Below are 12,897 nucleotides of genomic sequence, written 5' to 3'. Positions count from 1 at the left end.
TTTTAAAAATCAGTAAAAAAAATTGCTAGTTGACAAAAATCGGCAGTGATAAGAAACTTTCAGAGAACGAAGAAAGCTATGTTTTACACAGCAAAAACAAGGCAGATTTGGACCCTTCCTTGCCAGTTATCCAGCTGTGTGTTTTTTTTTAGTTTATGTTTAATTTTCCACAAAGGAATATCAAACAGCTATCTTCTGCCCACAGGGATGAAAGGAGGCATCGCTGCACATTATACATCCATCGTCAAGATGAATAGAGGAATAAACAAGTCTTATACAATAGCACGACTACTTAACATTCTAGACAAGGTGAAAGCAAAAAATGGGAGACCTGTGTAGAGTCTGATATCCTGGTGGGCTGATACAGTCATAGGTCAAAGCATCTGAACAAATAAAAAGGAGGTAGTGCATCAGTCCGAGGTGTCTGATTACAGAGTAGGTTAATAATTCTGTAGCAGTTACCATTTATCCTTGGACCTGGAGGTTCGGGGTTGTAATGGTGCATACGCCTCACTAACTTTATCACAACACATCATGCTCTTCAACCAGGCAGAGTCCGTGGGGTAGTGTCTACTGCCCCAACAGAGTGCCAGACCTCGCTTAGCAAATAATAATGCAATGGCTGTAAATCTATGGACACTCCTGGGGTTATCTTGAACGTAACACAAGAGTGCCATCAATGAGGTAAGCTTGATCGTGACTCATATCATGGCAGACACCAGAGAGAATATTTGGGCCTAGTAGCTTCCGATGTGTGGGCATGGCCAGGTTAGGTGTGCCAAGTCAGCATTTATGGCATGGCATTTAAGGCAATGGGATGAGTATGTGGGTCATTTTGTGCCAAATCATTGGGTGTAGCATACGCCCGATGTAAGAATTTGAAATGTGAAAGTTTGTGTTTATGGGTGATAGAAATAAACTTTGCAGCAATAATAAAAATTTTTGACAGACAGCGGCTGTCCCAGCTCACCCTCCCATGCCTCTCCAGCCCGCCTGGACGGTTTGGGTCTCATGACTACGCAGGCTCTGTATAATCTAGAAATCAACCATCACCCATCGGGGTCGTAGATGACAAGTGTTAGTGGGTGGAAGTCGCCTGGTGCTATAGAATAAGTGGGTAGGAGGGAGAGTAAGGCACTGTGGAGGCCTTGAAGGACAATGTGATCCATATAAGAAGCATCATGAAAGCGAACGTCATCAACATGTGTGAGTATACGACCATCTGGGAAGAGATCACCCATGGTATGCAAGTCGTGGCGTTATAAGGTGCGCCGTACTACATTCTCACATGTTTAAGTGGGAGCGTGAGGTTACTGATTAGGGGTATTTCTGGTGAGCAAAGGATGCCCCCTCCCAATACATGACAGAGCATTCGCCATGTTCAGCTGGTGGTTGAGAGAATTTGTATGTCTGATGGATCCATAGGAATACCTTTCAGTGATATGGAGGATGGCAGGAGAGCGCTAGCTTGTTCACTGTCCGGTTACCAGTAAGGAACTCAGGCAACTAAATGATACCAATGGTACACAGAGTGGCGTTGTGCAGCAAGGTAATATAGTTGGGGAAGTGGGACTCCGATGTCGCCATGTTCATAGGCTAGGGTCAGTGTGTCCCTTCGAATGCCAAGTTTGCGCCCAGTCCATATAAGCTGCAGTAGGTAGCTGCGCAGGATGTTAAAGAAATGCTGTGTTAGTAGTATGGAAAAATTGGGAAGAGGTACAGGAAACAGGGGAAGACAGCCATTTTAATGATAGTCACACAAGCTGCCATAGAGAAGAGGAGTTTAATCCAATAGCCTTGATGTGTAGATAGTTTATCCACAGCAGGGCCATAACTGAGTGGGAGACTCTGGTCTTTGTCCCCATGTAAGTGTATTGTCAATTATTTAGTACAGTCGGCTTTCCAAGTTAGGGGGTATTCAATGGCAACATACTGTATGCAGTCAGTAAGTGGGAAGAGTTCTAATTTAGCCCAGTTTATGTGTAGACCGGAGAGGCTTCCAAATCGTAAATGTTTAAGGATTTAAAGGTGGGAGAGTCTAAAAGGGGTGGGTTAATAAAAGTAGCAGGTTATTAGCATACATGGCTAGTAAAAGTGGGCTATGTATAAGTTAGAGACCACAATACATCTGTTTTTCTTGGAGGTGGGTGAAGCAGGGGGTCCATCGCGATAATAAAGAGGAGCAAGGATATAGGGAGGCCCTGTCTGATCCCTCTATCCACAGTGAAAGGGCTCATGAGTGAGCCATTTACTCATTGGCCCACAGGGTTGGAGTAGAGAAGCATGGTCAATGAGACAACACCACAAGGGAAGCCTAGTTTGGCCAATGTCACCCTCAGGAAGGACCATTCCAGGGAAACGAAAGCCTTTATGGCATCTGATAGGGCAATTGCAGCAGGAGCCTCAGGAGTGATCCTATTTAGCACAGCAAATATAGTGCACAGGTTTAAAGAGGTGGACCTGTGGGGAGAAAAGCCTGTCTGAATGGGAGAGATAATTTGCTCCATTGAGAGGGACAGTCTAGTGGCAATAAACTTAGCTAAACCTTTATTGTCCAGATTGAGGAGGGAGAAAGGGTGGTAGAAGGTGTGTAGTTGGAGGTCTTTCCTAGGTTCAGGTAGGAGCATGAGGGCAGCCTCTCACAGTGTAGGTTGCAGACCGCCCATTTCAAGACACACATCGAGGAGATGTGGCGCTAATAGGTATTTATATGCTTTATAGAAGGCGCCCATGATGCCATCCCGGGCTGTTAAGAGTATCTATCGCCTGGATGATCTCTTCACAGGAAATGAGTTTGCTTAATAACTGAGAAAGACCATCAGTGATCCACCCCATTGCGATCTCCGCTGAGTCACCCGGTGTGCAGGAAGAGTATAACTGTTCATAACAGCGTAGTAATTCCGGCATTATACCTGCCTTATCCAATAGGATTTTGTCTGTATGAGAATGTAACATAGTGATGTAGCTACTAAGATGGTTGGGGCGAGTAACCTTGACCGAGTACGACGAAGGTGTTCTCCTTCCCCGTATCGTCTGGCAGTGGTGTGTTTTTCCAGGTATGCTATTTCTCCATCGGCCAGGTCCCGGTATTCAGACGTTAAGACCGAGCGTCGGTGAAGTTGAGGAGGACAATGGGAGCGAGAATCTTCATCATCAATGTTGCGTAACTCAGTCTTAATTCAAGCCAGGCTGGAGTGTATGTCCCACAGTATGCTCGAGTTGCACACTCCACATACGCCGCCTTTAATGCTTCGCACAGGGTAACCTGTGTTGAAACCGAACTGGCGTTGTGGTTAAAGTACTCGCCTACTGAGTTGTGTAGCTCGGAGGACTATATCATGTAGGGCTTTGTTTGGTAAGCACCAGCAGAGTTCCAGGCCACCTCCATAAGGATTGAGGCTTGCTTTTCACCTGTGCAATAGTTGAATCTACTGAAGTGTTCTTGACCATGTTTAGGTCCCTGCCCATGAGGATTAGATCGGCCTCCATACGACCCATGTCAGCATAAATGTCCTGAGAATACTGATAGTTAATCATCCACAAGCTGTCCTACGCCAGTTGTCGAATTGCAGAAGGGTGAGTGGCCAGCACCACCACCAAGAAGCCTTGGCAAATGCAAAAGACGTGCTACAAGAAGAGTTGCAGGAGTGGGAACCAGCAAGGTCAAAGGAATTCAACCTTTACAGGTAAGTCAGGCCCAGCCCTCCGCAAGAAGGAGAGCCAGCAGGAATTGATGGAGATGCCAGGAAGACCCTTTGGCAGCAGCCACAGGGAGTTGCGAGGAGGCCTCAGCAGCACAACGAAGATGGATGCCCACGTTGCAGGAAGGACGTCAGTCTTGGACCTGTGTGATGCTGTAGAGTCGGGTTTCTTAGAGCTAGGTGGTCTTTGGATTGAAGAGCCAACAAAAGCCTTGGCAACAACAAACAGGCACTGTGCACAGAGGTTCCATCCAAGCAGCTTCAACAAGGGACCACAGTCTTCACAGTTGCAAAGAAGACGGGTCAGGGCTCTGGAGAGCCACAGAACCACCACCTGTGTTGCAGAGCCTTGAAGAGTCCATGGGACAGCAGGATCCACAAACCGTGTGTCAATGCTGAGGTGCCTGCTGTTGCAGGGGAGTGACTCCTTCAATCTGTAGGAAAGTCCCATATTTCTGGCAAAGTTACCCCCCCCCACTTTTTGCCTGATGTCAGTGTGCTTTGACTGTAAGTCACTGGGATCCCTCTAACCAGGGTCCCAGTGACAGTGCTCTCTCCCCTAAATTTAGTTGTTGATTAATTTACACACCCACAATTGGCATATCAGTGCACCTATGTAAGTTACTAGTATAGGGTATCTAGGTACCCAGGGCACTGGTATACCAGGGGTCCTCTATGGGCTGCAACATGTACTATGCCACCCATAGGAGCCCACGCAAACTGTGACTGCAGGCCTGCCATTGCAGCCTACGTGATAGGGTGTATGCCAAACCAAACCACTACACGTAGACATTATAGGTACCCCTCTGGTAGGCCTTTCATCCCAAGGGAAGGGTGCATGTCCTAGAGTGCGAGGTTACCCATTAATGAGAAGGGTACCCCTACAAACCAGAGACTTCATTCCCTGGGCTTTGTAAGAGCCGGGAAGCCATCTTAAGATATGTAGTGGACACTGGTCAACACAAATAGTTCAACTACATAATGGCTACTCCAAACCTAGGCATGTTTGCTATCAAACACATTGGAATCATGCAACTACACCGAGTTCAGTGTTAGTTGCATGAACCGTGTACTCTGGGGGTTCCCTAGGGGATCTCCCACTTCTACCTATGCAGCCTTACGGGTTCCAGCTGCCAGCCCGTACTGCTGCTGACCCCAGACACTGTTCTGCCTCCTGCTGGTGACCCAGGCTCAGGCTGGAGGAGCAGAACTAAGGATTTCCTGCAAAAGAGTGGTGTGACCACCTATCCCTGTATATTAGTTTTCTAAGGGTTGGGCTGGCCTCTAAGAACCACCAGACTGCTTTGAAGGGCACATTTGGAGCCCTCCTTGCATAATCCAGTTTGCATCAGTTCAGGAAACCCCAGTTCTCGCTCTGGCACAAAACTGCACAATGGACAGGGGAGTGACCACCCCCCTGTCCAACTCCTCCCCAAGGGAGGTGCCAAGAGCACTTTCAGGTGGCCCCATGAGGCTGCCATCTCGAAAATAATATGTGCAGAGATCCCTGGGAGCATTTGACTGGTCAGTCCACCAGAGTAGCATCACTGACCCATTACCCCCCCCCCCCTCCGCCCAACCCTCCGATAGGTGGGTCATTGTAGAAGCTGTCCAACCCCCTCCCTGGATTACTGAAGGGCTCCCCTGAGGGTGGGACTCTATATTCATCTGCAAGATTCTTCTTCCAGATACTTCTACTGCTGGACACCAGGTTGTGCTGCTGGACTTCACCGGAAACCAAGACAAGATTGCAACTAGGTGAAGGGCTCCTACTGCAGCTTTTCCCCCGGTGTAGGAAGTTGGCTCTGTATGTGCTATTTCAAAGTAAGGAATAGCATGCACAGAGTCCAAGGGTTCCCCTTAGAGGTAAAATAGTGGTAAAAAGAGATAATACTAATGCTCTATTTTGTGGTAGTGTGGTCGAGCAGTAGGCTTATCCAAGGAGTAGTGTTAAGCATTTGTTGTACATACACATAGACAATAAATGAGGTACACACACTCAGAGACAAATCCAGCCAATAGGTTTTGTATAGAAAAATATATTTTCTTAGTTTATTTTAAGAACCACAGGTTCAAATTTAACATGTAATATCTTGTTTGAAAGGTATTCCAGGTAAGTACATTAGGAACTTTGAATCATTTCAATTGCATGTATACTTTTCAAGTTATTGACAAATAGCTACTTTAAAAGTGGACACTTAGTGCAATTTTCACAGTTCCTGGGGGAGGTAAGTTTTTGTTAGTTTTACCAGGTAAGTAAGACACTTACAGGGTTCAGTTCTTGGTCCAAGGTAGCCCACCGTTGGGGGTTCAGAGCAACCCCAAAGTCACCACACCAGCAGCTCAGGGCCGGTCAGGTGCAGAGTTCAAAGTGGTGCCCAAAACGCATAGGCTTCAATGGAGAGAAGGGGGTGCCCCGGTTCCGGTCTGCTTGCAGGTAAGTACCCGCGTCTTCGGAGGGCAGACCAGGGGGGTTTTGTAGGGCACCGGGGGGGGGACAAGCCCACACAGAAATGTCACCCTCAGCGGCGCGGGGGCGGCCGGGTGCAGTGTTAGAACAAGCGTCGGGTTTGCAATGGAAGTCAATGAGAGATCAAGGGATCTCTTCAGCGCTGCAGGCAGGCAAGGGGGGGCTTCCTCGGGGAAACCTCCACTTGGGCAAGGGAGAGGGACTCCTGGGGGTCACTTCTGCAGTGAAAGTCCGGTCCTTCAGGTCCTGGGGGCTGCGGGTGCAGGGTCTTTCCCAGGCGTCAGGACTTAGGTTTCAGAGAGTCGCGGTCAGGGGAAGCCTCGGGGTTCCCTCTGCAGGCGGCGCTGTGGGGGCTCAGGGGGGACAGGTTTTGGTACTCACAGTCGTAGAGTAGTCCGGGGGTCCTCCCTGAGGTGTTGGTTCTCCACCAGCCGAGTCGGGGTCGCCGGGTGCAGTGTTGCAAGTCTCACGCTTCTTGCGGGGAGATTGCAGGGTTCTTTAAAGCTGCTCCTTTGGATAAAGTTGCAGTCTTTTTGGAGCAGGTCCGCTGTCCTCGGGAGTTTCTTGTCGTCGTCGAAGCAGGGCAGTCCTCAGAGGATTCAGAGGTCGCTGGTCCCTTTGGAAGGCGTCGCTGGAGCAGAGTTCTTTGGAAGGCAGGAGACAGGCCGGTGAGTTTCTGGAGCCAAGGCAGTGGTTGTCTTCTGGTCTTCCTCTGCAGGGGTTTTCAGCTAGGCAGTCCTTCTTGTTGTTGCAGGAATCTAAATTCTTAGGTTCAGGGGAGCCCTTAAATACTAAATTTAAGGGCGTGTTTAGGTCTGGGGGGTTAGTAGCCAATGGCTACTAGCCCTGAGGGTGGGTACACCCTCTTTGTGCCTCCTCCCAAGGGGAGGGGGTCACATCCCTAATCCTATTGGGGGAATCCTCCATCTGCAAGATGGAGGATTTCTAAAAGTTAGAGTCACCTCAGCTCAGGACACCTTAGGGGCTGTCCTGACTGGCCAGTGACTCCTCCTTGTTTTTCTCATTATCTCTCCTGGACTTGCCGCCAAAAGTGGGGGCTGGGTCCAGGAGGCGGGCATCTCCACTAGCTGGAGTGCCCTGGGGCATTGTAACACAAAGCTTGAGCCTTTGAAGCTCACTGCTAGGTGTTACAGTTCCTGCAGGGGGGAGGTGTGAAGCACCTCCACCCAGAGCAGGCTTTGTTTCTGTCCTCAGAGAGCACAAAGGCTCTCACCGCATGAGGTCAGACACTCGTCTCTCAGCAGCAGGCTGGCACAGACCAGTCAGTCCTGCACTGAACAATTGGGTAAAATACAGGGGGTATCTCTAAGATGCCCTCTGTGTGCATTTTTTAATAAATCCAACACTGGCATCAGTGTGGGTTTATTATTCTGAGAAGTTTGATACTAAACTTCCCAGTATTCAGTGTAGCCATTATGGAGCTGTGGAGTTCATTTCTGACAGACTCCCAGCCCATATACTCTTATGGCTACCCTGCACTTACAATGTCTAAGGTTTTGCTTAGACACTGTAGGGGCATAGTGCTCATGCACATATGCCCTCACCTGTGGTATAGTGCACCCTGCTTAGGGCTGTAAGGCCTACTAGAGGGGTGACTTACCTATGCCACAGGCAGTGGGAGGTTGGCATGGCACCCTGAGGGGAGTGCCATATCGACTTAGTCATTTTCTCCCCACCAGCACACACAAGCTGGCAAGCAGTGTGTCTGTGCTGAGTGAGGGGTCCCTAGGGTGGCATAAGACATGCTGCAGCCCTTAGAGACCTTCCCTGGCATCAGGGCCCTTGGTACCAGGGGTACCAGTTACAAGGGACTTATCTGTGTGCCAGGGTTGTGCCAATTGTGGAGACAATGGTACATTTTAGGTGAAAGAACACTGGTGCTGGGGCCTGGTTAGCAGGGTCCCAGCACACTTCTCAGTCAAGTCAGCATCAGTATCAGGCAAAAAGTGGGGGGTAACTGCAACAGGGAGCCATTTCTTTACACCCGGGTATTGCAAGGACTCTGCAACTTCCATGGCAGTGCATCCTCCAGAATCACAAGGATTCTGCCTGCAATAAGGACAGCAAGAAAGAATCGCCCTCGGATTGTGTAGGAGGATGGCTCAGTTTATGGTGTGGCACCCTATTCTGAGTCCAGGCAATCCTTAGTGATAGTGAATGTGTGTTCTGATAGCAGAATCTCTCTAGGGGTAGCGGAGGCAATTAGCTCCTGCACTGGAGTAAACCAGTTTATGCAAGGAGGCACCAAATGTGCCCTTAAAAGCAGTGTTGTGGCGCTAAGCAGCGTCCCCACCCTAGCCCAGAGATGACCATTTCTAAAGGAGAGGTGGTAATACCTCTCCTCTACAGGAAACTCTTTGTTCTGCCTTCCCTGCCCGTGTTAAGCTAAGCAGCAGGAGGGGAGAACAGTGCCTGGGGTCAGCGGCGGCACTAGCTTGCACGCAGACCCTGAAAGGCTGCACAGGCAGACATGGGGGATCCTCTAAGGAACCCCCCACAGTACATGGTATCATGCAACTAACACTGGAATCAGTGTAGTTGCATGATTGCAACATGTTTGATACCAAACACGACTAGGTTTGGTGAAGCCATTATGTACTTGGACATCTTGTGATCACCAGTGTTCAATATATACCTTAAAATGGCTTCCCAGCACTTACAAAGCCAAGAAAATGGGGCTGGGGTCGGGGCCTTTTTTCTTTAAACAACTGCGGGTACGTTTTGATTCTTGGAATTCGGTGGTGAACCCGCTGGCTTTCTTAGGTACGCGTTTGGCTGATGTCAGCCAGAGAGGGGGCTAGAGTGTTGTTGCCACTAGTTGACTGGTCTCAGATTATGGCAGTCTTCAGTGGTTGTCCACAGGTGAGTACCTCTTTCTTGCAGGAGGACCAGGGTTCACTTAGACATGGCCACAGGTCCCACAGACTGGAAGACACCCCAGGCAAGCCAGGACTCTGTCTCCCAGCAGGCACTTTGGCATCCAGCAAGGACAGATGACGCTGCACAGCTGGGCTCTCAACAGTGCAGTCTTTCTTTAGCTTTTGTGGCCCTGTAGCTGCAACAGGGAGTCAGCTCCCTGACATTTGGAGTCACTCCTTTTCTGGCACACATGGGCACTTAGTCCATGAGTGGCTGAGCCCTGCCTTTGCAAGGTCCTCAGGCTCAGCAGGTGCACTCCAGTGTGAGCCTCTGTAATGCTATCTGTATTTGACCACCGACTAAATTTTGTGCTTAGCTTCAAGTGCCGTCACAGTGGTGGTGCAGGGTTTTTCCACACCGAGCTTGTTTTCCACAGGGTTACACTGTATTGGAACAAAACATGGGTGATGTGGAAGGTAGACGTGATAAGAGAGCCTCAGCCTGGGAATATTTTAATCAAGGAAAAGTACAGTTCCTCAGTCTCTGAAATACGCACTGGGGCTAGGCCCGTTCCTTTGCATGTTTTAGACCAAGACCGAATACAGCCAGCGCTTGAGTTTCATAACGAAAGGGAGGGTGAAGATTGCTGGAACCCTCCTCTTCAGTTTGTTTGAGGTATATAAGGTGCGGTAGAAGGAGCTCGCCTGAACGTGGATGTTCAGGAAACAACTCCGATGTTGGGAAGACGTCCTGCCTCAACCATTGCTCTGCTTGATGGTGGCAAGGATGAAGAATTCAACCCCCATGGTGATGCATTTTATTGCACACTTTCGGCCTGCCATTGTGTAACTGCTGTGAGTATTTTGGCATCCAAACGTGTTTTACTGCTTTCAAGTTAAATGATCATGTTCATATCTTTGTGTGCTTTTTTTTTTTTTTTTTTTTTATATCTGGGATGTGCATTAATAAATTCATTACTAAGGCTAAGAGTGCTGCATGCTTTGGCACGGTTTCCTCTTAGTTCAAAGTAGAGCAACACAGCCCCTCTTTGCTAGGTCCAGGGATCAATGCGCCCCTTTCCTTCCTCAGTCTTCTTTCCAGTCCAATAGTAATCTGAGAACTGTGGGAGGGAAGGACTTGCTAGCCATTGGGACAATAGTTCTTAAGAGGCTATTCACTTCCTGGGAGTTTGACCCTCAAACAATCCCAGGACACTGTGAGAAAGTAGCCTCTTTCTAGCCTTGTTACCCCCACTTTTGGCCTGTTTGTGAGTGTATGTCAGGGTGTTTTCACTGTCTCACTGGGATCCTGCTAGCCAGGGCCCAGTGCTCATAGTGAAAACCCTATGTTTTCAGTATGTTTGTTATGTGTCACTGGGACCCTGCTAGTCAGGACCCCAGTGCTCATAAGTTTGTGGCCTATATGTATGTGTTCCCTGTGTGGTGCCTAACTGTCTCACGGAGGCTCTGCTAACCAGAACCTCAGTGGTTATGCTCTCTCATTTCTTTCCAAATTGTCACTAACAGGCTAGTGACCATTTTTACCAATTTACATTGGCTTACTGGAACACCCTTATAATTCCCTAGTATATGGTACTGCGGTACCCAGGGTATTGGGGTTCCAGGAGATCCCTATGGGCTGCAGCATTTCTTTTGCCACCCATAGGGAGCTCTGACAATCCTTACACAGGCCTGCCACTGCAGCCTGAGTGAAATAACGTCCACGTTATTTCACAGCCATTTTACACTGCACTTAAGTAACTTATAAGTCACCTATATGTCTAACCTTTACCTGGTAAAGGTTAGGTGCAAAGTTACTTAGTGTGAGGGCACCCTGGCACTAGCCAAGGAGCCCCCACATTGTTCAGAGCCAATTCCCTGAACTTTGTGAGTGCGGGGACACCATTACACGCGTGCACTACATATAGGTCACTACCTATATGTAGCTTCACCATGGTAACTCCGAATATGGCCATGTAACATGTCTATGATCATGGAATTGCCCCCTCTATGCCATCCTGGCATAGTTGGCACAATCCCATGATCCCAGTGGTCTGTAGCACAGACCCTGGTACTGCCAAACTGCCCTTCCTGGGGTTTCACTGCAGCTGCTGCTGCTGCCAACCCCTCAGACAGGCAGCTGCCCTCCTGGGGTCCAGCCAGGCCTGGCCCAGGATGGCAGAACAAAGAACTTCCTCTGAGAGAGGGTGTAACACCCTCTCCCTTTGGAAAATGGTGTGAAGGCAGGGGAGGAGTAGCCTCCCCCAGCCTCTGGAAATGCTTTGTTGGGCACAGATGTGCCCAATTCTGCATAAGCCAGTCTACACCGGTTCAGGGACCCCTTAGCCCCTGCTCTGGCGCGAAACTGGACAAAGGAAAGGGGAGTGACCACTCCCCTGACCTGCACCTCCCCTGGGAGGTGTCCAGAGCTCCTCCAGTGTGCTCCAGACCTCTGCCATCTTGGAAACAGAGGTGCTGCTGGCACACTGGACTGCTCTGAGTGGCCAGTGCCACCAGGTGACGTCAGAGACTCCTGCTGATAGGCTCTGTAGGAAGTTGGCTCTGTATGTGCTATTTCAAAGTAAGGAATAGCATGCACAGAGTCCAAGGGTTCCCCTTAGAGGTAAAATAGTGGTAAAAAGAGATAATACTAATGCTCTATTTTGTGGTAGTGTGGTCGAGCAGTAGGCTTATCCAAGGAGTAGTGTTAAGCATTTGTTGTACATACACATAGACAATAAATGAGGTACACACACTCAGAGACAAATCCAGCCAATAGGTTTTGTTATAGAAAAATATATTTTCTTAGTTTATTTTAAGAACCACAGGTTCAAATTTAACATGTAATATCTTGTTTGAAAGGTATTGCAGGTAAGTACATTAGGAACTTTGAATCATTTCAATTGCATGTATACTTTTCAGATTATTCACAAATAGCTATTTTAAAAGTGGACACTTAGTGCAATTTTCACAGTTCCTGGGGGAGGTAAGTTTTGTTAGTTTTACCAGGTAAGAAAGACACTTACAGGGTTCAGTTCTTGGTCCAAGGTAGCCCACCGTTGGGGGTTCAGAGCAACCCCAAAGTTACCACACCAGCAGCTCAGGTGCAGAGTTCAAAGTGGTGCCCAAAACGCATAGGCTTCAATGGAGAGAGGGGGGTGCCCCGGTTCCGGTCTGCTTGCAGGTAGGTACCCGCGTCTTCGGAGGGCAGACCAGGGGGGTTTTGTAGGGCACCGGGGGGGGACACAAGCCCACACAGAAATTTCACCCTCAGCGGCGCGGGGGCGGCCGGGTGCAGTGTTAGAACAAGCGTCGGGTTTGCAATGGAAGTCAATGAGAGATCAAGGGATCTCTTCAGCGCTGCAGGCAGGCAAGGGGGGGCTTCCTCGGGGAAACCTCCACTTGGGCAAGGGAGAGGGACTCCTGGGGATCACTTCTGCAGTGAAAGTCCGGTCCTTCAGGTCCTGGGGGCTGCGGGTGCAGGGTCTTTTCCAGGCGTCGGGACTTAGGTTTCAGAGAGTCGCGGTCAGGGGAAGCCTCGGGATTCCCTCTGCAGGCGGCGCTGTGGGGACTCAGGGGGGACAGGTTTTGGTACTCACAGTCGTAGAGTAGTCCGGGGGTCCTCCCTGAGGTGTGGGTTCTCCACCAGCCGAGTCGGGGTCGCCGGGTGCAGTGTTGCAAGTCTCACGCTTCTTGCAGGGAGATTGCAGGGTTCTTTAAAGCTGCTTCTTTGGATAAAGTTGCAGTCTTTTTGGAGCAGGTCCGCTGTCCTCGGGAGTTTCTTGTCGTCGTCGAAGCAGGGCAGTCCTCAGAGGATTCAGAGGTCGCTGGTCCCTTTGGAAGGCGT

At 49.4% G+C, this 12,897-nt stretch overlaps 1 protein-coding gene across 1 annotated transcript in view; it reads right to left on the bottom strand.

Moving 5' to 3' along the window:
- Positions 1-12,897, bottom strand: part of SNRNP200 (small nuclear ribonucleoprotein U5 subunit 200) — a 527,741-nt gene that overhangs the window by 452,732 nt on the left and 62,112 nt on the right. The gene's annotated exons all lie outside the window — the stretch shown is intronic.

This window comes from Pleurodeles waltl, chromosome 11, assembly GCF_031143425.1.
Source record: "Pleurodeles waltl isolate 20211129_DDA chromosome 11, aPleWal1.hap1.20221129, whole genome shotgun sequence".
Classification (NCBI taxonomy): Eukaryota; Metazoa; Chordata; class Amphibia; order Caudata; family Salamandridae; genus Pleurodeles; species Pleurodeles waltl.
Note: the sequence above shows the minus strand (reverse complement) of the source record. Positions and strands in the feature narration are given on the sequence as shown.